General features: G+C 37.5%; 1 protein-coding gene across 4 annotated transcripts in view; it reads left to right on the forward strand.

Moving 5' to 3' along the window:
* The first annotated feature begins 16,373 nt into the window (after window positions 1-16,373).
* Window positions 16,374-26,888, forward strand: part of LOC135697710 (neurofilament heavy polypeptide-like) — a 30,234-nt gene continuing 19,719 nt past the window's right edge. For 3 of the 4 annotated variants that reach the window (XM_065217496.1, XM_065217499.1, XM_065217498.1), the window contains exon 1: window positions 16,375-16,466. The gene's annotated coding sequence lies outside the window, so the exon portion shown is untranslated. Of the gene's footprint in view, window positions 16,467-26,888 lie in introns of all 4 variants that reach the window. The other variant, XM_065217497.1, reaches the window with a different exon arrangement.

Here is a 26,888-nt window from a genome sequence, read left to right on the forward strand (position 1 = left end):
GAAGTGTGGTTTACATCTCACTGCAGTCTGAAAAATTATCTAGAAAATCTATCCAAGAAAAAATCGACTAAGTCCACGTGAACAGTACCACTGAACTGTCATCAGATTGAGGTTAACCCCGACGGTGCAAAACCTAATAGGTAATTCAAGCTGAACATTACATTAGGTCCTAAGTAATATTGATCGGTTCTCTTCGTCGACTTTCTCTTTCGTTAATAACTAGTGAACCGTTTCTTGTTGTGTTTGTCGTATTAGAAGCTAGATAAATGCTTCTTTTATCGATCTGTGTGCTGAAAATACCTGGGAATGTCTTTACATGGCCGTGGGAATACAAAGAGAAAGTCGACGAAGAGAATCTGTCAATGTTACTTAGGACCTAATGCAATGTTCAGCTTAAATTGATCGACATTAACTCATGGTCGAGTGCACCGATGGATTTGAGTTCATGCACTGTTGAACATTTGACAGGAGCGCGGGCCAATGTTTTAAAAAATGAACACTAAATGTTCATGAATTATAAATCATAAAAATTTAGTTTTCATGTGAAATTTTTGTCAGTGCATGAACCTCAGAATTTTAATTCATCTGTGCACTCGTCCATGGCACATGTTACAAGTTAAGGAGAGATCGAGTAAGGGAGAGTTGACTGTAATAATTTATTATATTTTAGCATCCCAATCAGAAGAGAATGCTGTAAAAAAATAGGAGAAAAAGCACTAACTTTGGCCTATGGATCTCTGGACCGTTCTTAAATTTTTCGTAGAATCAAGTGATTCTCCCTAACTCGGAGATCCAGGGGCCTCATTTCGCAAGTCGAATCAAATTGCCTAGCCCAAAGCGACTAGGCTACTATATTTTGATTCCGTAATACCTGAAAACAAGGTTGCAAATTCTCATTACAGCTAAAACAATGTTTTTTTTTTAAATTATGAAGCTGTACTTTTTTCGAGTGAATTTGTATGACTTGATGAAGTTTCAAACGCGGGTGATGATTTCAAAAGTATATTTTAGTGTTCGTGATTCAGGAAAAAATCTTTAGAAATGTGTCCTAGTCGAGGGAAACCCATTCCGAAAAATGAAGTTCCGAGAAATGAAGTGTCGAGGAGGGAATCGTCTGGAACCGATTCGCGGCAAAACGGAGGTACCCGTGAATGTGTAAAAAACCTGGGTGAAGTGCATTAAGACAATTTAGAAGAATAGTGAAGATGTCGCATACTCGCAAAGAATGGGAGAAGGAAGTTTCGTGACGGCTTTTGATTATATTGAGTAGCTGGTAGAATGTGGTGAGACTTTTCCGAATCTATAATCGGTTGCTGATCTGGCCAAAACCAGGCCCAAGAGACAATTTCTAGTTCCTCATTCTAGTTCGTTCCCTATTATTTGCCGCTGAGAAGCTGTTCCGAAACCAAGTAGAACCTCCACGATGCGTCCCATCATTCGTTGAGTCGCAGCGTTGAACCTGACTATTGGCCACGAAAAGGCTTACCAATGCACATCAAAAATCGACCATATACATCCGGTAATTTGTTCATCTCAAATCGACGCAAGACATTCCGCGCAACTACCATAAACCGGACTAGTTCATGTTGATCTTCGTCAAGTTTCTTCTACAATTTGGAATTCTACATCAACACATGTCAGGCAGCCTTCAGGTTCAATTGGCTAAAACTTGGTGAGTTCGTTCCAATTTGTAATTTTTTATCTTTTCAAACCAGTAACGTAGGGAGATCACCTTTTTGTGGTGCGTTACTGGTATAAAATCTACCACCGAACCCTAGACGTGACAACTTTAATCTAGGCAATCAGGATTTTCCAGTTATCAAAGAATCACATTTTAGTCCTTATTACTTTTTATGGCTTGAAAATAGTGACAAGACTCGGGGTAGTGACCACCGCGCCGCTATGCATTTCTAAATTGTTATGTTCATAGAGTTTGCATAATCCTTTTCTCTTTGTCCTTCTCCTTTTCCTTTCCCTCTTCTCTTTTCAGAAAGCGAGTAATGGCGCTATAGCCATAAGTCATAATAAAAGGCTAGGACAAGAGTTAGTGCTCATGCCCCAACCGTCAGAAGAAAATGGAGCATCACTTGCATGCATAAGATATACAGATTTGAGTTAATCAAAAAGGTTGTAGCTAATATCAAAACCTACAAAAGCTTCATACATCATTTCATGGAATTCTGTTGATGAAAAAAGTTAGAGGCAAATGAATGTAAAAATAATGTAAATAAAATCAGAGAATTCCTCATTAACTAACTAATTCTGTTAACATTTCCCAGAAAATTCTGAGATAATAGCAAGGAAATTCTTCGGAATATTTCAAAGAATTCTTTCCAAAGGGTAGCTTTTACCGAGGCTTTTACAGAGTATTGTAAAAAGCATTTTGAACGAATTATCGCAAGAATTATTTAATTGTAGTATTAAGATAATTTTAGAATTGTAGAGTAAATTCTAAGAACTTTCTCAACGGAATTCATAAAAAGGTATGTAGATAATTTCTAAAATTGTTGTGTTATGGACGAAAATTTCAAAGGAATGCCAGAAAGAGGTGACATCTTAGGGTGATTCTATGGAAATTCTTTAAAAAAAAATCCATAGATGAGGAATTACTTCTTACACACTATAGTTAGCATAGTTCGTCTAATTTACATTGCAAATGCTATGCAATATTAGACGAGTCATACGTTGTATTCGGGGTACTCGTACACAACGTATATTCGTTATAAGTCAGGTAGCACAGTAGCCAATTTCGAACTATTCAAACTATAGTATCTATAGTTACAACTAGTAGAGTCCTGTTAGAGGAATAGGACAAATAGAAGATTCTCATCGACGGCGGTCATCATTCGTGAGATTGGTTTCTTTGGAGAGAAAAAGGTTTTCTGAAGTTCACTCCGAATCAGATGCAATAACTGGGGATGGGCTATTATTTCTGGGTAACTGCCTCCGGGGTAGCATTTGCCGATGATTAGAGAAATAAGCTTTCTTGGAGGAACAAGTTTTAGATACCAAAAACGGCTTTGTTTAAAGAGTGGGATTGTGAGTGAGGTGTCGATGATGATTTTCAGCGCAGCTGCGATTGTCCTGGTTTTGATAAGCTTGGTGGCCGGAATGAGTCTCATATGGAAAGATGTTCTGCTTCCGACAGACATTAGAATATACGCTGACTGTGTGGAAATCTAACTCGGTGATGGTGGTTTCTGTGTTGCAATTATTTGACAACCGTTATAACATGCTATAACTCTCCAGTCTGCACAGCGTTTTACTGTGTGGAGTGACCAAGAGCGTTAAAGTGACTATAATTAAAAAAAAAAAAAAAAATTACTATTGTTAATTAGTCTCAAGAAATTATGTGTTATGTTTCCTCCACGGGATCTGTTTTCTATGTGTGTAAATTTAATTTACATATATTTGTTTAAATTATTAGTATAATACCAAACACATAAATAACAGATTAAAAAAACTAAATTGTCGGACTCCCGTGGTCATTATGAAGAAACGGCTACATTACACATAATTATATACATCTAACCCTAAAATATTACCCTTAAAATTAGTTAACCATCACCTATTTATGAATTATGTTAGGGGCTGTTCATAAACTACGTAGACAGTTTTTTGGGATTCTTGACCCCCCTCTTCCCCCTACGTAGACAATTGCCCATACAAAAAAATTAAATTTGTATGGGCCGTGGATAATTACCACCCGCTCCCCCCTAAACTGTCTACGTAGTTTATGGACAGCCCCTTAGTCTATGCATGCAGGCATTTATGGAATAAATAAAATAAACAATTTAGCAAACACACTGTGTAAAAGTGTGTAAGGTTTGCTAGATTGTAAACTATGTAAATAATAAAAAAAAGTCGGCAAAGATCTGCACTAAATTAAAATAAAATTCTACTAACCTATTCATCGAGCAAGACCGACACGGCTAACATCTCAAATGTTATGAGATCTCTGTGTTTCACCATTTCCGGATGATCAACAACGGGAGATGAGAGTTGGGAGAGTGAGTACGGATAGGGGACTTCAGGCGAAGCTGGAAGTTGTAGCGGGAGTGATTGGTGACTGGACGTTCGAAGAGTGCACACACGATATCCCAGTGAAGAGGAAGAACAGTATACCAGTGGGAAAAACCGCGTGAGACTTTTACCCTCACTCGGATTTGAAGAGAAGTGAAGATCGACGACGATTTTTCGGTCAGAGTGTAGACGGTGGTTTTCCGAGCATTATCGTCAGCGTCAGCGTTAGCGTTATCGTTAGCGTTAGCGTTATCGTTGTTATGAAATACTTCGTAGATTGGATACGAGCGACACTCATGTCTCTTCAGAAATTCTCAGTTAGACTACTTTCAGGAATAATGCTGGGGAGTAAACATTGGTTCCAATCTAAACAAGAGTAACAGAAGCATGACTGTCACTATTCCCGGCCACGCCCATCTTTACCATAACTAGGGATAGGGAAGGAAATGTTGATGTAGTACTTACTTAACGAGAGGCTACCGACTTAGTGACACCCTCATAAGTGCTACGGAGTTGGAGGGTTGGGTAGGGTATTCGGTAAGGATTCACCTCAAGTTGGCGATGCAACCAAATGTATGTATTGTTTATTTGTTGTTTATTTAATCTCTCGATAGCCGGCTATCGAAAGAACATATTCATTTTGTTTAGTGATCATGAATTTTAAGAGTCATGACGGAGAACTTGGGATTAAACCCATGATTTTCTGCTCAGTAAGCAAAAACGATCCCTCCAGGGTCATCGAGCATCTCAGAACCATAACGCATCGCGACAATACACGACTAGGTTTTCGCTTCATATGCAAATAGTTTCCGAGGTTAATGTTCAATATCAAATATACAAATAATGGTGGCGATTTATTGTGCTGTGGAAGAGCTTGGGGTTAAATCCATGATTTTCTGCTCAGTAAGCAAAATCGATCCCTCCAGGGTCATCGAGCATCTCATAATCCACAACGCTTCGCGTCAAAGTACGAATATATGGATGAACTATCTATTATTGAATAACTATTATTTACGATAACTATATGAAGGAATAAAATATAAACTACAAACAAAACGTGACGACTAAAATCTCAAAAAGATATACTCACAAATATATTTCAAACCATTAGACGCTATTATGATACTCTGCACATGTAAGACACAAGAAAAGGCCAAAAAGCAACGTCCGACACACAAAACCTGCCAAATCCACTTGCAGTCACAATCAACGATTCTACGAATCGCGAGCGCTCACGAATCATAACACCGCTGACTGCGACACTCTGAAAGCGAAATTGACAGGCTCTATGCGTCAAACACCCGCCCTCCCATCTCCTCCCGCATCCAACAACACAAATCTCCATTACAACATCTAACGAATTCAAAAGTCCGAATTCAAAAATATTAAAATAAAATTATATGCAAAATTTACAAGAAGAGCATTACTTTATTGGTGAGAAGTTTCTAATAAGCCCTCCCAGTTCCTCTGTATACAGAACAAATTTGATACTATAATCAGAATTGCTCAGTCTGCATGAAGCAGCCGATTTAATCAAAGAAGGTTGTTACCGCGAGGCAATTAATTTCAAACCAAAACCATAAGATACTCACAGTTGCATCCCGTTTGCATAGCCCTAGCTGACGTTGATACCAAGGCCAAGAATATGAAATGAAAAGTAGGGCAAAAGGAGCGAGAGCTCGTTTTACATAATCTAACTGCAGTATTTACTTAGGAACGTTTCTGCGTTCAAGTAGGATAAACACGCCCACGCATGGCATGCTTGCGCATCTAGGTTACGTTTAGCTTTCCCTCTCTGTTTATCCTTAACGAAGGATATAATTATAATGTTTAAACGTTACAAATGTCTCATTCTTATTTGTAGAGCCATATCAGATCTGAGTTACAAAAAGAAATAAACTTACAAGATAACCCCAGAAATCCCAGATCTGAGAGGGCATAGTATATAAGATCCAAATAACACAAATTTACCCTTTCAAGGGCGATCGAAATCCTAGCTAATAGAATAGGCAAAATTAGGTCAAAAGTCCGGTATTGAAAGGGATATGTAAAACCCTGGACGAACCAAGTAAAAGTTTTACATAATTATAAGTTGCTAATGCAACACGTAGCTGTAAGATCACTTTGTACAATTTTGTTGAATAAAATTAAGTTTCGTAGGTTACTCCAGATTCTTCTCTTTTTTGAATCCGAAAGAACTTTCGGCCTAGAAGTGAAAACTTCTCTCCTTAACCGGGGAAAAAAGTAGCTCCTAGAATCGAGAAACAGTGTCTGACCTGAAAGCGAAAGACTCTCCCTAACCGGAGAAGAAAGTAGCTTTTGGCGGCGACATTTCATGGTGGCTCCAGAGAGGAATCTTGGAGGACGTTTTCCGACGTTTTGAGCCCGCGAACTTCCAGTCAGTCGAAATCTGACTGCAAAGAACCGCAAAGTTGGCGGTTTAAGTGGGCCGTTGAGCCAAAGTGTCAATCTGACAAAGTGTGGCGTTAAGCCAAATAGCAGTCAGTCGAAATCTGACTGCAAAGGACCGCAAAGTTGGCGGTTTAAGTGGGCCGTTGAGCCAAAGTGTCAATCTGACAAAGTGTGGCGTTAAGCCAAATAGCAGTCAGTCGAAATCTGACTGCAAAGAACCGCAAAGTTGGCGGTTTAAGTGGGCCGTTGAGCCAAAGTGTCAATCTGACAAAGTGTGGCGTTAAGCCAAATAGCAGTCAGTCGAAATCTGACTGCAAAGGACCGCAAAGTTGGCGGTTTAAGTGGGCCGTTGAGCCAAAGTGTCAATCTGACAAAGTGTGGCGTTAAGCCAAATAGCAGTCAGTCGAAATCTGACTGTAAAGAACCGCAAGTTGGCAGTTCCAGTGGGCCTTTGTGCCAAATAGTGTGGCGTTAAGCCAAATAGCAGTCAGTCGAAATCTGACTGTAAAGAACCGCAAGTTGGCAGTTCCAGTGGGCCTTTGTGCCAAATAGTGTGGCGTTAAGCCAAATAGCAGTCAGTCGAAATCTGACTGCAAAGAACCGCAAAGTTGGCGTTTTAAGTGGGCCGTTGAGCCAAAGTGCAAATCTGACAAAGGTCAGATAGTGCGAACATTTGGGCTCGTCAAAGCCAAGTAGGCTTATAGCCAAGTGATCTGAAAAGTTTCAGAAAATCCGGACATCGGTGGAAGTGGACATGAACGATTTGCAAAAAGAAATTGATGAATTGGTCGAGTATTTCAACGAAATCGACATTCAGGTTGCAAAATTAAAAAAAGTAAAGAAATATAAAAAGTGGCTAAATGAACCCTTTCCAAAGGGAGTGTATTGTGTAAGCAAGGCGTTTCCAGTGACCTTGTGGCGCGGTACCGATAAAGAAAAAGTGTTCCGGCAACATATTAGCAAATTCACTTTACACCACGCCACAAAGAAGTAGCTCAAGCCAGAGTAATAAAACGCCGCACTTTCCCACGGCTGAAGGCCAGAAGCAGACCACAAGCAACAAGGCTACAAGTTCATCAAATCCGGACTCCCACGGCTGAAGGCCGAAAATATCACAAAAGCTATAGGCCAACCGAAATCCTAGAAGGACGTCCAGTGGCAAGGAGCAGACCAATGGCGAGCTGTTAGGCCATTAATATCAACAAAGTTCAAATTAAAGTGTGAGTAAAATCAGAGTTGACGCTATTATATTATCAGGTAGAAATTTATAAAAAAAAAAAAAAAAAAACAAGATGAGTGAAAAATTTGTTGTTAATAAAAACGGACACTGTCGTCTTTGTTTTGAGAAAGACGACAGTGATAACATGGTGGCCTGCGACGATTGCGATCGCTGGTTCCACCTGACCTGTGTAGGATTAGATCACATACCGAAGAAAAAAGAGCCTTGGACATGTACAAAATGTACTAAGATTAGAGTCCATTTGGCTACACAGGAAGAGCAAATACAAACTCTTCAAAACAGGAAAGAATACAAGACTAATGCAGATAGCCAAGTAGAAGCTTTCGAAGCGATCATTAAAAAAATTAATGGTATCAATGCTAGCGGACAAAACACAACGGAAAAATACATTTTAAGACAGTCATTACTGGAGTTGCCATATTTTGATGGAAACTTCAAAGCTTGGCCAAGATTTAAAAAAACATACCTCGAAACCACACAGCGGGGAAATTTTTCGGACCTTGAAAATTTACACCGTATACAGAAAAGTCTAAAAGGAGATGCATTGCGCGCGGTTAGCGCACTTCTTCTCGACTCCGATAATGTGGATTTGATAATACGAAAATTAGAGGACCAATTTGGAAGTGTAGAATTGGTTTATTCTGGATTATTGCAAGAGGTTCTTGCAACTAGAAATCCTCGTTTTGAAACCCCAAAAACAATGGTGGATTTCATCTCTGCAATTGGGAATTTGGTAATTAATATGACGTGTCTTGATCATAAGGAATATCTAAATGATCAAAGATTAATTAGAGATCTGGCGGGAAAATTACCCAATGGGCTGCATCAACAATGGTTGATGCATGTAAATGAAAATAAGACATTGTCAACTATATTAAATCCATTTATCGCTCCAACACTATGTGATTTCTATGAATGGTTAAAACCCCAAGAAAAACTGGCTACAATGTTGATAGCTGATAAGGGGATTAAAAATGAAAAGTTTTCCAGATTGGAAAGACCCGATAGAGTGAACTACCACAGTACAGGGTATCCTAAGTGCCTTAAGTGTGGACAAAATCACCGCTTAACAGGATGCAATGAATTTAGAGGATTGTCTTCCGAAGAAAGAAGACAGTTTATAATGAAGAAGAAACTTTGTTTTTCATGTTGCAATCCAAATCATATATTAAAGGATTGTAGAGTAGCACGACCATGCAATATTGACGGATGTACCAGTAAACATAATCGATTGCTACATCCAAGAACTGATAAAAAAGAAAAATTAAGGAAAAGTTCTGAAACCACTATTGCGTCTGACAAAGTAAACTGTCACGTACAAAAACACAACATGGTGTATTATCAAATTTTGCCTGTTACTTTGAACAACGGAAAAGACAGTTTAAAAACTCACGTATTTTTCGATTCAGGTTCATCGGTAAGCTTAATTCATAATAGCGTAGTTGAACGATTGAATATTTCAGGATTTAATAAGCCTATGACTATAGCTTGGACAAACGGAGAGGTCCAAGAAGAAACTAAGAGTATGACCGTTCAAGTCCATATCAAAGGTGAAAACGAGAAATCGTTTTTGCTTAAGGATTTACGTACAATTAATGAACTGGCTTTACCCATGCAATCTATTGATTCAAAACAAATACAAGAACAGTTCCCATATCTAAAGGGAATAGAACTGCAATCTTACGATAAGGCAGTCCCAACGATATTATTAGGATTACCACATGCATATCTCTTTAAGGGTATTGAAGAAAGATCGCGTGGATTTTCTGAACCTATTGCCAAGAAAACAAAGTTGGGATGGGTTATATTCGGTACCAGCCGAAATAACACCGAAAACAAAAATCATGTGTTTGTAATGAATGAGGTGAATGAAGAAGAAAAAACAATGAAGGAGATAATGGCAGATTACTTCTCTACAGAAGCCTTTGGCGTAAAGGTACCTCAGAGCGAATTAATATCAAAATTAGACGAACGCGCTCTAAAAATTATGCAAGAAACATGGAAACCAACTGATAAGGGTTACGAAATCGGCCTCTTGTGGAAAAATGATAAGGTCGAATTTCCAAATAGTTTTTCTACGGCTCTGAATCGCTTTCTGTTATTAGAAAAGAAATTAGAGAAGGATTCTTCTTTAAAAGAATGGTATAGTACACAAATTGATGAGTATGTAAGGAAAGGATATCTTAAAAAGTTAAGTCCTGATGAGTATATGATTGATACTGCGAGAACCTTTTACATACCTCATTTTATAACTATCAACCAAAGTAAACAACCGCCTAAACCAAGAATGGTATTTGATGCGGCAACTAAGATTGATGGAGTTTCTTTAAATTCACAATTATTAGCAGGACCTGACATGACAGAGTCAGCTCTTGATATAAAGATGAGATTTAGAGAAGGTCCAATAGCAATAACCGGGGATATTCAGGAGGCCTTCCATCAGGTGAAAATCAGAAAAGAAGATCGAGAATCACAAAGAATGGTATCTCGAAAGCAACCTAATACAAGATTGGACATCTATGAAATGCAAGTAATGACCTTTGGAGCTACTTGCTCACCAGCTTGTATGCAATTTGTCAAGAATGAAAATGCTAAACAATTCATAAATGAAAGACCTAAAGCAGTTGAGGCTATAATTAAAAATCACTATGTAGATGATTATTTAGACAGCTTCAACGAAGTAAAAGAAGCTGTAAAAACTGTATCAGACATCATTCAGATACATGATAAAGCTAACTTCCGAATAAGGAATTTTATATCAAATTCGAAGTCCTGCTTGAAGCAATTACCAAATGATAGAATCTCTCCAATAAAGGAAGTGAAACTGGATGATAACGAAAATGTATATGAAAAGGTCCTGGGTATGTATTGGGACACGCAAAACGATAAACTTACATTTAAAATCAACATTCCCAATTTAGTAATGTTGGAACCGACAAAAAGACAAGTGTTGTCTTTTATTATGAGTGTGTATGATCCTCTTGGGTTAATCGCACATATAACAATCGAATCTAAAATAATAATGCAAGATTTATGGCGACGTGGTATAGACTGGGATGATAAAATTCCCGATGACATAAATAAGACTTGGCAAACCTGGATTAATAGATTGTCTTCCCTATCTAAGATAAAAATCCCAAGATGTTACTCTTATTTTAAAGGCGTGATACGTCGAGAACTTCATGTTTTTTGCGACGCCTCACTGAACGCTTTCGCTACTGTTATATATATGAGAACAGTAAGCAAAGACGGCATTGATGTAACGATTGTTGCTGCCAAATCAAAGGTTGCTCCCACGAAAATAATGTCAATACCTCGTTTAGAACTACAAGCTGCTGTATTAGGGACAAGATTATCTAATACAGTACAGAGAGCATTAAGACTACAAATAGACCAGGTTATATACTGGTCCGATTCAAAAACAGTCATAAGTTGGATCAAATCTGAGTTAAGAAAGTTCAAACAATTCGTTCAATACCGTGTTAGTGAAATCCTCGAAAGCACCGTTGAATCACAATGGAAATATATTAGTTCAGCAGCAAACCCGGCTGATGAAGGAACTAAAGTAAGGCAATCGAAATCGTCTTGGATTGAAGGACCCGCGTTTTTGAAGCTGGACGAGAAACATTGGCCATCCGTGAATGGGGACAATCATAGTTCAGACTTAAGTCATGAAGAATTACGTCCCGTACATTCGATAAAGAGCATAAGCAAACCAAATTTAGATTGGCTGAACGTTAAATGGTGTTCGGATTGGGACCGTTTAAAGAGGTCTGTATGCATTACAATAAAATATATAGAGTGGCTTAGGTCTAAAACAAACAAAGAATTGAGATTCGATAAGACCATCAGTGCTGTTGATATGGAAAGGGCAGAAATTTTGCTGATTCTGAAAACTCAATGGGATGCATTTCCAGATGAGTTAACGGAACTCAATGTTAAACAGACGGTTGACAAATCTAGCAAAATACGAACGCTAACACCATTCCTCGATCAAAATGGTACAATAAAATCAGAAACACGATATAAGGATGCAGAGTGCGTTCCTTATGCGGCTCGATATCCTTACATACTTCCAGCAAAGCATCATGTAGGGTTACGGTATGTAATGTGGGTCTAGTCCTTTCATTCGGCCTATCACGCAAATAAATAATTAATTAAGGAATATTACACAAAAAATAAGGAAAATATTGATCACTGATGATTGATAAATGTGTACCACACACAAATCAATTTATATCACAACATTTCAATACATTTTCAGCTCTCGTAAGTAATAAAACTGGTTGAGAATATCACTCTGTTCGGAGTTTTTAGCCGCCATGACTTCTAAGGTTAAGATGGGAAGGTTGCACTGACGATCATCAAATGGCCTGATTATGGCATTTATTGAATGGAATTACCTGATAATACACACTAGACGTAAAACTCACAGTTACTGTTTGAATATTTTATGTTTATTTTAATTGTTTAACAACGTTTTCACAAGTAAATCATGGACCCAACTTTAGGGACACATTTCTTTTCTATGTTCCTAACTTTGGCCCATGAAATTCATTTGACAGCATATAGCAATAAGAGTAACGTCAACAATGTGGTTTGCATTTGGATGATAAGGAACGAACAGGAAGGGAGATTTTTTCTGCCAAATCTGTATAATGAACATCACAATGTTTTGATTTAGATATTCTGCGGTCGAAAGACGATAAGCGAAATTTTTAATTTTTAATTTTTAACTTGAGTGATTTAATGTAGTTTTCGTAAAATTTTCTCTAAGAAATGTTTTGAGGAATGAAGAGTATTAAGTTAACAGTGATAGTGATAAAAAAAAATACATAAGAAAACGTTACCAAGAGCGTTTTTTTTGAGAATCAAACAGGATAGGACGAAGTTGCATCCATAAATAGACCCAATTTGGGGACAATAGACCGATATTACATACATTTCCCTGGTGAGTTTTTGTCTTAAAAAAAGTAAGTTTTTCAACTTTTTGCGGTTCCTGATAGCAAACGACATGATAAGCATATCTAAGCATACCATTTAGCAGTAGAATATCGTTTGCAGGTAAATTAATTGATGAGTTATGATTAAAAACGTAATCTATGGCTGCATATTAGACCGAGGTTAGGGACGTATACCCTAGTTGATTTAATATTGAAAAATCAACATGAACAGTTTAAACATAAAAAAATGAAGGCTACGATAGCAGCAGTGCAACAAAAATATCATGTTATCCAAATAGATGCTGGAATGAAGAGGACAATAAAAAAATGTCAACATTGTAAAAATGAAAATGCGAAGATAAATACCCCTAAAATGGCACCTCTACCTGAGTGTCGATTGCAACCGTTCGTGAAACCATTCACCCATACCGGAGTAGATTACTTTGGGCCGTACAATGTGTCCATCGGACGAAGAACAGAAAAACGATGGGGAGCATTGTTTACATGTATGACAACAAGGGCAGTATATCTTGAAATAGCCCATGATCTGTCTGCAGATGCATTTTTATTATGCTTGAACTCAGTGCAGAACAGACGAGGCAGAATAAAATTCCTTTATAGCGACAACGGTACTAATTTTGTAGGAGCTGACAATGAACTAAAAAAGATTCAGCACAGACTTGCGTCAAGAGGAATTGAATGGCATTTCAACCCTCCATCATCTCCACACTTTGGTGGAGCATGGGAAAGGTTGGTTCAAGAAGTTAAAAGTCTTTTACCAAATCAAACTATGCCAGAACACACATTCCGTGCGTTATTAACAGAAATCGAAAATATAATAAATAGTAGACCTTTGACGAAAATATCTTTAGATGCCACGGATGACGAACCACTCACTCCAAACCACTTCCTAATTGGTTGTGCCGGCGGTGCCGAACCATCATTGAATGATGTGTCGAAGGCAGAGGCCACTAGACAACAATGGAAGAAAGTGCAGTCTATGGCTAAAACTTACTGGGATAGGTGGTTACACGAATACCTTCCTTCATTAGCCAAAAGATCAAAATGGTCGGAAGCTGTGAAAAATGTAAAGGAAGGAGACATCGTTATGATTGCTGAAGATGATCAAAAGGCAAAGTGGAAAAAGGGAGTTGTTTTGAAAACACATGTAGGCAAGGATGGTCAGGTAAGATCGGCTGTTGTGAAAACAGCCTCTGGAGAATACACTCGACCAGTAGTCAAATTGGCTATTATGGATGTTGAGCCGCCAGGCGAAGCTTCTTCAAATGAAGACAATAAAAAAGAACAAGTAGCATCAAAACGGGTGTTGAAACACCAAGATGTTGAAACTATCATTAAAAAAGATTGCTTTGTGGGAATGATACACAAAGTAAATGACGAAACACTCGCGGAATAACGATCATATATAAGTAAACCTAGAAGGATTTACGGGCTCCGGAATGTTACCGCGAGGCAATTAATTTCAAACCAAAACCATAAGATACTCACAGTTGCATCCCGTTTGCATAGCCCTAGCTGACGTTGATACCAAGGCCAAGAATATGAAATGAAAAGTAGGGCAAAAGGAGCGAGAGCTCGTTTTACATAATCTAACTGCAGTATTTACTTAGGAACGTTTCTGCGTTCAAGTAGGATAAACACGCCCACGCATGGCATGCTTGCGCATCTAGGTTACGTTTAGCTTTCCCTCTCTGTTTATCCTTAACGAAGGATATAATTATAATGTTTAAACGTTACAAATGTCTCATTCTTATTTGTAGAGCCATATCAGATCTGAGTTACAAAAAGAAATAAACTTACAAGATAACCCCAGAAATCCCAGATCTGAGAGGGCATAGTATATAAGATCCAAATAACACAAATTTACCCTTTCAAGGGCGATCGAAATCCTAGCTAATAGAATAGGCAAAATTAGGTCAAAAGTCCGGTATTGAAAGGGATATGTAAAACCCTGGACGAACCAAGTAAAAGTTTTACATAATTATAAGTTGCTAATGCAACACGTAGCTGTAAGATCACTTTGTACAATTTTGTTGAATAAAATTAAGTTTCGTAGGTTACTCCAGATTCTTCTCTTTTTTGAATCCGAAAGAACTTTCGGCCTAGAAGTGAAAACTTCTCTCCTTAACCGGGGAAAAAAGTAGCTCCTAGAATCGAGAAACAGTGTCTGACCTGAAAGCGAAAGACTCTCCCTAACCGGAGAAGAAAGTAGCTTTTGGCGGCGACAAAGGTTAAATTAACAACCAAGAATTAATCGATTCTCTTCATCGATTTGTCTTTAAATTGCTACAACTAAGGGAAGCAATTTTATGAAATTTTATCAATACCGTGCTATAACAGGTTTTATACACGGTAACCGCAAAATACCCAATAATGACTACAAAGTAAGCATTTTCGAGGGAAACTTGGACTACCCATTAAATGAGTAAAATTTTACCCATTTATGAGTAATTACAACTACAAAAACAAGTAGTAAGTATTCATTTTTGAGTAACAAATACTCATAAATGGGTAATATTTTAACTCATTTAATGGGTAGTCCCAGTCTCACTCGAAAATGCTTACTCTGTAGTCATTATTGGGTATTTTGCGGTTACCGTGTAGGCTATCAAAAGCAATCAGAAGCAACAACAAACACACCGAAAAATATTAATCCAAGCAAGTTGTCAAGAAAAGAGTCGACGAAGAGAATCGATCATCGCGGTTACACCCTTATGCATGCTCACTGTCGATATTATCATTATTACTTGCCGTTAAGGCCCACGCACATTAGATTCGGATCGGACGCGTTGCGGAAAAGTGACAGCTAAATCCATTGTCTAACTGTCAAATTTACGTCAACGTGACGCAAACGGATCTAATGTGTGTGGTCCTTTACTGACAATGCATTATCATTTGGCTCGATGATGAGATATTTTGAATTTCCTGTTATGGTTAAGGATAAAACCATTTAAATTTAAAAAAAATAAATTAAGCCTGAAGGTTAAAAAAATGTTCGACATAGTAAATTTACTTTACTTCAACCGATGGGCTCCACAACAAGCTTGGTCGTGGACGCCAACAATCGTAAATCCGACTCTGGTTCCTTGGTTTCTTTTTCTGACGCTAGTTGCTGTTTCAAACAGCGTGTCTTGGCCACCTCATAATGCATAAAAGAACGATAATATATTGATGTACACTCAATTCTGTTTTAACGCGATTTTCATTTTTCAATTATCAAGGATGGGAACAGCATTTTTAATGTCACAAAGCTTTTCTTTGATTTTTTTTTTTTTTTTGAAGATTTTATGAAACAATTGCAATTTGAGATCACATGATCAAAACTAGAGGCGAAAAAAATCACGTAAAAACAGAATTGAGTGTATACATATTCGTTTTAGACTCAATCCTCCCATTTCAGAAACCCAACCTAAACGCGCAGCTCAACAAACTGTTGTTAAAATTTAAAACGAAAAAAAACAATTCACATCACCAAACCAAAACATGACAAATAGCCCCTGCTTTTCCACGCGCACTCCGAAAATAAAACACACCCCACTAGAGAAATGAGAATAAATACAAATCACTCTGGCCGCTTTGCAACGATCTGAGCAGAATTTTCACACGCTCAGTCAACAGATTTTTCCTCTTTTCACAGAAAATTTCGCTCAAAAAATTGTTCTCATCTCTCTTCAGATCGCGCACGAATTTTCCCGTCACCAAGATTTTCCGCTAAACCACGGCCGGCGGCCACAGTTATATTTCAACCGTCGAAACTGAAACGTGATCTAGACTCACTCTAGAAGAATAGCCAAGCGCTTTGAGCTTGGAAGTAAAGCAAAAAAAAAGTAGGTAGAAGATAGAAATTGCCAAATTTAGCCATTTTTTTTTAAAGAAGCTGTAGTGGACATCGGTGAATATTTAGACTGGTTTTTGTGATGCAGTGATGGGAATTTGCAGTATCTGACAGAACAATCGATTTTGTTTTTCTATTGAAATCGCTTGGTGATTATGTAACGAAAATTTTCCATCCCGAGATGTAAGCCACGCGGTCGGATTAAATCTAAATCGAAGCATAATTTATTAATTCAAGCCATAATCCATCGATCGTTTCGACTTGCGCAGCTTGATCGCGATTTGCCAATCTCCGAGGGGCAATAAATTTCAGCGCAGGAAATGATCGAAATAGTGATTTAGAGTAGGGTTATTTTTTATCGAGTTCCCGAGTCGGTTTTCATTTAACTGCGCGCATAGCCCGGACCAAGTTTGGATCCCATCAAAAAAGGAGGAAAATCGAGAAAAGTGAAAAAGATAATAATAGCATTTTTGTGGGCGCACGCCGGCTGAACCGCTGGTTTTGGCTTTTTGTTTTTCGCTGGTAGGCCTGTTATTGTTGTTCTTTTGTCACCTCATCGGCGCTGTCGGCGGTAGGAGCGAGAATTTGGTGTGTTTATAATTAGTGACGAAATCGAGAAAAGCGCGGTGCAAACCGCGACTGACTGGTGAGAGCAGATATGGCGGGCGCGCGTGATATTCACCACGAATGGTGGCGGGAGCAATAGCAACAACAACAACAACCTACGGTGGCGATGACGATGACAACAACGAATAAGAAAACAACGACAAATCAACTGCTGAGATACACGGTTATGTGTGCGTTTGTCTGTCTGTGTTTATTGGACATTTTCTAAAAATATTTCTCTGTTTCAATTCTGAGTGCTTTTACTGAGAAGAAGTGGTTCAGTAAGGCAGAACAAAATGGTCTGTCGGATGCGATACGGCTGATCGAGCCAATTTGTAGTTAGAAAATTAAAGGGCAATTGTAAAGGGGATAGCTTCTTGTGACTGTTACCTACTCATATTTGTTCATGAAACGATGAACGTATTTAGAGCATATCGTCAACAGAATGTAAAAATCAATCAAGCAAAAATTCCAAATTTTGTCTAAAAAAGAACTTGAAACTTAGTTGATCTTCACGTTGCTATGTTTAGTTTAAATTATGTTATATTCTCTCCTTGTATTCATAATTATTGTCTACCACTGATTATTTATGACAATTGTAATGTTATTGTGAAGTTGAATTGAAAAATTTATTTCACAATATCAGATAAAAATTACATTACTTCATATTTAAGAACACTTGGATTGTAACTTGATTTCCTAGTTTACGATCCAATATCCAACGCAGCTGCCGATTGTTCAGTTCTACTACGATGCTTATCCTGATCCGGCCGGGCAGCTTTTTTCGTTCACGGAAACGATGTCCTAAAGTCATCTAAGTAAAAGTAAGGACTTCTGTCAAAAGTTGTTCCAATCGAACCGTAAAAATGCAATGTTGTGCTTGATTAGAACAACTTTTTTCAGTTTTATGGTGACATCGTCTATATATTTACTAGGGTGTTACGATGTTAAACGTACGCGGTAAATTTGGCATATTTTTTCTATCTGGCACAATTCAACTTCAACTCGATCAGGCTGACTCAACATTAAGTCGAGTCGACTCAATTTCATCTAAAGCAAGTTGAATTTTCCGGCGAAAGCTGTGGAAAACCATGAAAAACTTCTTGAATATGAGGACAATCCATGAATCTTTTACTCAGTCTAGGAGTATACTAACAGACTGAATGATATCTTTATCGATTTTCGTCATATTCGAGAAGCTTTTCCTGGAAATTTCCGGAAAATTCAACTCATTTTTGAGAAAATCCAATTTTGACGAAATTGAGTCAACTCGACTCAATTTTAGGTCAGTCTGATCGACCGTATGCACGAATTGTGCCAATACGTTCAATACTGAAAGAGGAACGCGTTCAAAACCAACTACTGTCAAAATATTCCAGAGCCGCTACTATCAATTAAACTATGCTTCCGGATTCTAACTGGACCACACTTTAAAACATTCATTTCAAGATAAACAATTGAGTCAACAAACAGGTCTCGTAATCTCAACGTTCATGGTTCGGCCTGCTCCATTTTTTTTGTTGTCAACATTATTTTTCATAAGGCAAACCAGGGAAATTCATACCGATTCATTATGACTAAAATTCATAAGCGGGTCTTATGGAATGCGTACGTCCATTTGCCTCAGTGTAGGTTTCGTCGTCCATGAGAAGGCATCCTCTGTAATTCATCGAAACCTGGTCGTACAAATTCTGACTACGTCTTCTGGTCACTAGATTTTGCTTCGTCCTGTTCGGTTGCTTGGAGGCACGGAATGAACGGTAACCTGCTCGCAGACGAATCCTCCGGACGGTACTACCATAGAGAAGACCAGAAGGTCCCAAAGAAACGAGCTCAACTTTTTGGCTCAGCTCTGGTACTCTCTTCGGTCCCAAGCTAATCGATGCACCCCTCGAAACATAAGAAAATCCACGAACCCCTCATTTTATCTATCAAACTTTCATAGCGAATCAAAACAAACATAGTGTAGTACTGGAATTTCGACTAGAGTGGGATACGTTAATCGATTTGCTTGGGACCAATAGACTAGTCAAGTAGTGAGCCAATTTAAAATTGTTAGTTTCGTATTGATTGTTGGTACTACCATAGAGGTAACTCTAAGACTAGAAGACCTGCCCAACTTATTGGCTCTGCTCTGGTACTATCTTTGGTCTCAAGCTAATCGATGCACCCCTCGAAACATAGGAAAATACACGAACCCCTCATTTTAACTGTCAAACTTTCATAGCGAAACGAAACAAACATAGTGTAGTACTAGAATTTCGACTATAATGTCGACTAGAATGGGGTATGTTAATGGATTTGCTTGGGACCAATAGGCTAGTCAAGTAGTGAGCCAATTTTAAATCGATGGTTTCCACCGGTTGGTACGGTTGTAACCGTATTTTTTTGGCAACATCTCGATCCGAGAGTCCTGGGTTTCTCTAGATCGACCTCAACACCTTCCAGTTCAGCTGCCGATCCAAAGTTCAAGCACTACATTTGCTTTGAACCCCTTGCGATCACGGTCATATCCCCCGGTAGAAACGGTAATTTTCAACATTTTCGTGTGGTTTTCGACGTGGGTGTCCAGGATCAATTTTCTTTGCTCGTCTTGCATCTAGTACAACTTTTTTAATACAGCACGTATCGGGACGAAACTTTCACCACTGAAACACGTATACTTCTGAAACAAATAGCTGTTCAAAATATTTAAAATCTGACAACTAGAGGTCTGGCTATAGAATAAATAAAGTGTCCGTATTGCGTGAACCTGACATTAAGATTTAGAAAAAAATGCTACGCCTATCAAATAAAATAAGATTAATATTTCGAAATAAGTCGAGGTATGAAAAAAAGAACGTTTCTCGGACTTACAAAATGTGTAGGATTGTCACTTTGGGAAAACTTCGAGGTTTTGGGCGTGTTCAGTATTACATATGTACGCTAGCCCCACCTCGTGAGAGAAACCTAAACTAAAATGTCCATCATAAAGTAATCCTTGCCCGCCTAAACATTCCTTCCGAAGACACCAATCTTTTTTTTTTCAATCGAAATATCAAGACACATAGGGGAGTCATGATAGGAGGGCATGGCACTTTGGATCCTCCCCAATAATTTTCAATATGGGCAACGTATAGTTTTTCCCCTCCAATAATTTACATATATTTTTCAAATTTCTGCCTTCAAGTACGATAAACCCGTATAAAAAACACATTACTGGGCTTTTTGTATAAGCTGCTGTACCATTGCAGGGCTGGAAGTGGGTATGTGATACAATAGTAGTGAATTTAGTGACTAAAATAACGAAAATATTTATCAATTTGTAATTTTAAAACAATAAAAAGAGTCCAATAGTGACATTTATTGATCGAAAAGGTATGGTTCCAATCTTTGCCACTTCGAGAAATTTTTGAAACTCATAAACCCATCATGAGCATTTCTCATGCTTCTGAATTAAAAAAAGGTAAATCCCATTGTTTTCGAAAAATAAATGTTAATTGAATAACCAAGAACTACGGTCTAACCACCATTTCCTCACTCTGCACTCATTTAACTAGGGTAAGTGTGCCAGTTGTTGGCCAAGTGGTCCTCTTATTGACTCATATTTGTATAACCTTTGTATGATTGGATTTGGTTGTAAATTAGTTTACTTTAAATAATTCTATGAATTTGTGTTACTTGGGTAATGCGATAGATGACTGGCACACCTACACTGTTTGACACAGCCCACAGAGGAGTAACTGGAACAAAAACCTGGCCAAAATAAGAAAACAAGATTTTCTTGATTTTTCATGCTTCTATATTTTTTTTATATATTTCAATATATGCAGCATAAAGTGACAATGGAATAAAAACGTTACATTTTGTTTACAAATTTTGAGACGTGTTCAAAAACTGAAGAAATTCGAAGCTTCTTGTTTTCCAAAAAGTAACCATGTAATAATTACGCATACCAGATATAAACAATTTGATCAAGAGTTAAGTGTTATAATAAAATGGGTACTTTGGGATCTTTTCTAACAAGTTATGAGATAAAAACTTTTAAATTTAAATGTTGTCTTATTTTTTCAACAATCTGAAAAAAATGTATTTTTTATGTTTTTTTGTGCTGTTTCAGACTTGAAAAAGTTGTAGAATCTTGCGCGATCAGATCATATAATCTGTGGAAGAATGAAAGTTCACGTTATTATAAACACATTGGCATTGGAATCTCGTCCGGAGTTGTCCGGATTGGCGATTGCGAGCCATTTGAAAATGGCATGTTTTGCATCATTTCGTGGCAAAATTTTATCCCTTTATAAGGTCATACTTCTAGAAAACTTCCATAGCACAACGGTTTTCTGCAGATAGCTATGACAAACTTACCGAGTAATACTTCTGTACTTCTTTAATCTATTACATCAATTGTGGTACTAGATTAAAATTACACTTCAGTAAACTACTCCCGGTTTGATACCCATGGCCAGCATCATTTTACTAATGTTGCTAAGTTTTTAAATCTAGTACCTCGATTGATGTACTAGCTTAAAGGAGTGTAACGCTAGAAAAACCATGTGTCATTAGTTTTATAATTTAAGGTTAAAGTAAGGTTTCTTTGCCTTGTAATTCAATGTTTATCACAAACCGTTTACCCCATAAAGTATTTCACTTTTCATGTAGAAACTGTAAATTTTGAAAATTAGCGAGTGCCATTTGGTTGTAATACTCTCTCATACACACACATACACATTTACCCATTCGATTTTACATACACATAGGTTCGTTCAAGCTAAACTAGCAGAGCGTCATAGAGATTTTCATGTCCGGTTGTATTGGTGCGATATGTGAGAGTATGTTAGTGAATATCCGAGGAAAATACATAACAAATCGATGTCAAACTCATTTTGGCAGATCTACTTTCATACATTCTTTAGGTTAGCCAGAGAAAAATAATATTATTTAAACAACTTTACACGTCGTTGCTCCCGCTAGTGTGCGTGCGTTAAACGTCACTAATCTCTATAGCTGGCGATAACGAATGAAAATAAAGCAGAATCTGTGCACGGTAACCGCAAACTACTCAATATTCAATACAAAGATTCTAACTAATCGAACGTAAGAAATCGCAAGTTATGTTATTAAAACTTTCATTATTTTTTATTATATTTTTTTATTTCAGGGCAATGATTCTTGGCTAATTTCTTTACTCTTTTTTGTTAAATAATCCTTATATTAAGCAGAAGAATAAAAACATCCTACTTTCAAAACCCATTACTTATTTTATTCGTATGGATGATGAAAGGCCAGATATGCACTGCTAAGTAGATGGATTTTAAAATTTAAAGTTAACAGAAGTCTAAAATCCTATTATTATTAAATATTTTAATATATATTAGCAGAAAATTGCTCAAAACCAGTGAATATAATTTTGGCCAGGTTTTTGTTCCAGTTACTCCTCTGTGCAGCCTCGAGTTTTTTGAAAGCAAACAATATATTAGGTTGATTTTAGATGCAGATCGCGAATTGGTGATTAGAACGAAAAATTGAAGCACAGAGAAAATTGATTTAAGTCTTAGCCCTCGCAGTGATGGATCGCTCTTTTGGGACTTTTTCGTTACTTTTTAATATAGAATGCTTACGTTAAATTCAATTGAATTTTCAGTTAACCCATCTTAACATATAAATAGCATTAAATATTAATCTCCCTATCAAAATTCAAAATATCTGCACCGTAGAGCCACACTCTGTGTTTACACTGAAGCTACACTCGAGAGCGCTCTCCGGTTACTACCAGTGTAGAGATTGAGACGTGGGTGACGCGCTTGACATAGATGGCCCACACTGACTCACGACGAGCAACTGAACCCGATCAGTAGCGGTGTGGATTCTTCCTCTTTCTTCGTCGAATCGAGGGCTTTTGAGGACAGCCTTGATAGCTAGCTGTTTACGGGAAGTCTTTCGTAGTGTACTTGAGAAAAATGTTCAACGCCACGCGCTGAAAGCATTGCTGCTCCTCCTGCTTATGATGACCGACCGGACACCACTACACACGGTGCAAGCGCTTTTTACAGACAATCGGTGATAATTTTAATCAACTGTTGGACATTTGTGTAATTTTCAATAGTGTACTATTAAAAAATTGATAATGTTTTCATTTTAACAGATTCGTAGAAAATTTTCAAACGATTGACGAATTAAGAACTAAAATCTATCCGCTATTAACAGAGTTATAAGTAATCAAAACCTGTCCTCTTTTCGTAACGCGGTCGATTTTGGTTGTTTTGAAATTGCACTCCCAATATGTTGCCAAAAGACGTAATCCTACGTCAAAAGTAACGAAAAAGTCTCAAAAGAGCGGTCCATCCCTGGCCCTAGGACTTGGACAAATTTTGACAATTATAATACAGTCAACTTTATAAATCTACACTCTGTCCAACTTCTATAAGACCACCTACAATATTGGATATTTCAGCATAAATATTTAGAATTTTGAAGCAAGCTTTCCGTGCATTGTAGAGGGCTGAAAATATGCTTTATTTAACTCCAATTCACTTAAAATACATCATACATTAATTTAAGCTGCCCAGTTGCCCCGTAACGTGAGTAGATCACCTTTCCGTGGTACGTTACGGGATGTAAGATCTACCACCGATTCCTAGTCCTGACTACTTCAAACTAGTGGAACAGAATTTTTCAGTAATCAAAGGAACACATCTTAGTCCTTGTTACTTTTTCTGCCTTGTTGATAGTGATAAGACTCGGCTTTGTCCATCGAGGATGATCTTGAAACAAGGAAAAAATGAGTTAGTTAGTCTTCATCTATGTGGTTCCTGATCTTCTATTCGTTGTTCCCTAGTTTGAAGTGGTTAAGACTAGAGTTCTGATGCATGGTCATTATCGGTGTCATTGTTTAATTTTGTTGTTAAAAATCCAATTTTGACTGACAAAGGGGCGCGCCTTTGGAAGGTGTTTCAACGCTCCTAAGGGTATAAATAGTGGGACCTTTCAATTAGAGTCGGATCCTTGCGATAAATGCAAGAATGACAACTGTAAAAAAATCGAATACTTCATCTTATCTTTCTTTTTTTATTAAAGAGACTTTCAGTCATCGGCTAGTTCATCTCTGCGAGAATACTTCATCATTTCTCAATAGTTATGGAGTAATACCATAGAGGTAACTCTAAGACCACTGGGTCCCGAAGAAAATCATTATTATTTTTGGCTCACTCAGTACCAGAACAACGGTCCCAAGCAGTCCCAAGCTATTTCACTCACCCCTGCATGTTCTGCATGAATCCACACACCCCTGATGTTATCTGTCAAACTTTCATAGCGAATCAAAACAAACATAGTGTAGTACTAGAATTTCAACTAGAATAGGGTACGTTAATCGTTTGCTTGGGACCAATAGGCTACTAAAGTGGTGAGCCAATTTAAAATCGTTAGTTTCGTATTGATTGTTGGTAATACGACATGCACTAAACTAAGGACACGGGATATACTAAATACAATAGTTAAAATTACTGGTCTCAGTGGTGTTAGGTCCCGAACAGAGGAAAAAATCTGTCCAGTTGATGTAAGACCAAACCTAACTTTATGGGGCTTAATCAAGTAAAATCAGTAAATCCAATAAATTGAAATGTCTTATAGTTAGTAACTCTTCCATTTTTATTAATAACCTGAAAATATGATTTGGCATACTGTTTACCAAGTTTTGTAGAACATATTTCTCGATATTTTCACAAGCCTCTGAAATAACTAACTTGAGCTCATCTACAGTAGCATACTGCTTACCCTCAGCATAAGTCCTACGAACAAGGATTCTCCAATGGTCTGGTCAGTCCAACAGATCTAGTTTCTGGTTCTTTATCTAATGTATGGTTTCTTTTTTTGTGTGAATAACGGCGTTTTCCGGCTGGAAAGTGAACTTTTTGTGACGGTATTTGAGCAAAAAAGGCATGAAATAACCTTCCAGCGACTGGACGACGTGAAAGCCGTTTTGAGATTTCCGGTTGCACAAAATCCTGCCCACACCAGGCATTAAACACCACCAAAGTTCCATATGGCGATATCAAGCTGAAAATTGCATTAGGTTCTAAGTAACATTGACAGATTATCGTTGTCGACTTTCACTATGTATCCCCACGGCCATGAAAATATATTCTCTGGTATTTTCAGTATACAGATCGATGAAAGAAGCTTTTATCCAGCATCTAATACGACAAACACAACAAGAAACGGTTATGTGCTCAAGTTATCAACGAAAAAGAAAGTCGACGAAGAGAATCGGAAAATGTTACTTAGGACCTAATGCAGTGTTAAGCTTGATATATTGTTATTCCTTCCTTAAACCGTTTCAGGATGCTGTGCGAGAGAGCTGCTAGTAGAGCATGAGTGTACTTACTACATAAAATAAATAAAAATACTATTTAGCCCGAGACAACGAAGCGAATGTAGTAAAAAGCAATCCCCGTTTGCACCTCTGCTCTCAAAATTGGTCGTGAAAAAGTGACTTTAGTGACTAAATTTTAAGTAACAATAAGTCACTTATTGTTGAAAAAATGTTACTTTTTAGTGACTGCCTTGAAAATAGTGACCAAGCTAATAAAAAAGTGACCTGCTACCAGCCCTGCCATTGTAAAATTTCATTTCTACTACTGTGTTACCCGACTTATAACGAATATACGTTGTATACGAGTACCCCGAATACAACGTATGACTCGTCTAATTTTGCATAGCATTTGCAATGTAAAATTAGACGAACTATACGTTGTATTCGGGGTACTCGTATACAACGTATATTCGTTATAAGTCAGGTAACACAGTAGGGTTGTTTAACCGGTATTACCGACGTGCTTTTACCAACAATCAATACGAAACTAACGCTGCTGGTGCCATTCTTCAGTACGAAAATACCGATTTTTAAATAATAATAAATATAAATATAATATTATACCTTCTCAAGACCGGTCATTTTGGTTTATACACGGAAAACAAGATCAACGGAAAACAAATCAAGGAAGAAAAAGCAGCCCTTGCGACACAGCGCACTCGGGACGGTAGAAGAAAACGAGCAAATTGTTGACAAGCTGCCCTAGTAAAAAGTTATGGTTAATTTTCTTAACGACGTGTTTGGGGTATCATCCAAACCATTTGTGAAATAGTTCAATCATTTTGGATATCGTTCGTTTATGATATTTTTTATTGGGGTGCTTCACGAAGTTAAGCCGAAGATGATACACGTGTGTAAATAGGATTTTTTTTTTGTTATGTCTTTTCTTGATTCAGATCAAGCTATGTCCTCATCCGTGTATATTGAAACAAAGCAGGCAAGCAATATATCATTATCCTTCTACCACTCCGATCGAGCTATGTATGTTACAGAGCGAGTTTTTCATGGTAGTCGTAGCAACCGTGTTAAATGGAAATTGGAGACCGAAAAAGGTAGTGAATAAGTGAGAAAATTTAATTATGACAAAAAAAAGGACGAGAGTAGACTCGAACCATGAATTGTCACGTCACTTTCAAAAGGTCCTAAAGGTAACAAATGTAAAAAAAATCGAGTTAAGCGATACAAACTATTGCTCTTCTATCATTGTATGTGATGCAAAAATACCCTTACAAAATTACTATCATTTATTTAAGATAACCATAGGTCAAAAATTTTCCAATGTACAGTTTTAAATTATGGGTACATGATTGTTACTTCGGTCATTTGGACTGTCTAACATGATTGGTGCTCTTAGAAAATTGGCTCGGCCAATCTAAAGTTAAGTACTCTACTCTGAAATCTCTGAAAGGGAAACTAGTATCATGTAGAACAAAACGTCTAATGTAATACTCATTG

Source organism: Ochlerotatus camptorhynchus, unplaced genomic scaffold (genome assembly GCF_037179485.1).
Source record: "Ochlerotatus camptorhynchus isolate MF236.1 unplaced genomic scaffold, CSIRO-AGI_Acam_v1.1 ptg000077l, whole genome shotgun sequence".
Classification (NCBI taxonomy): domain Eukaryota; kingdom Metazoa; phylum Arthropoda; class Insecta; order Diptera; family Culicidae; genus Ochlerotatus; species Ochlerotatus camptorhynchus.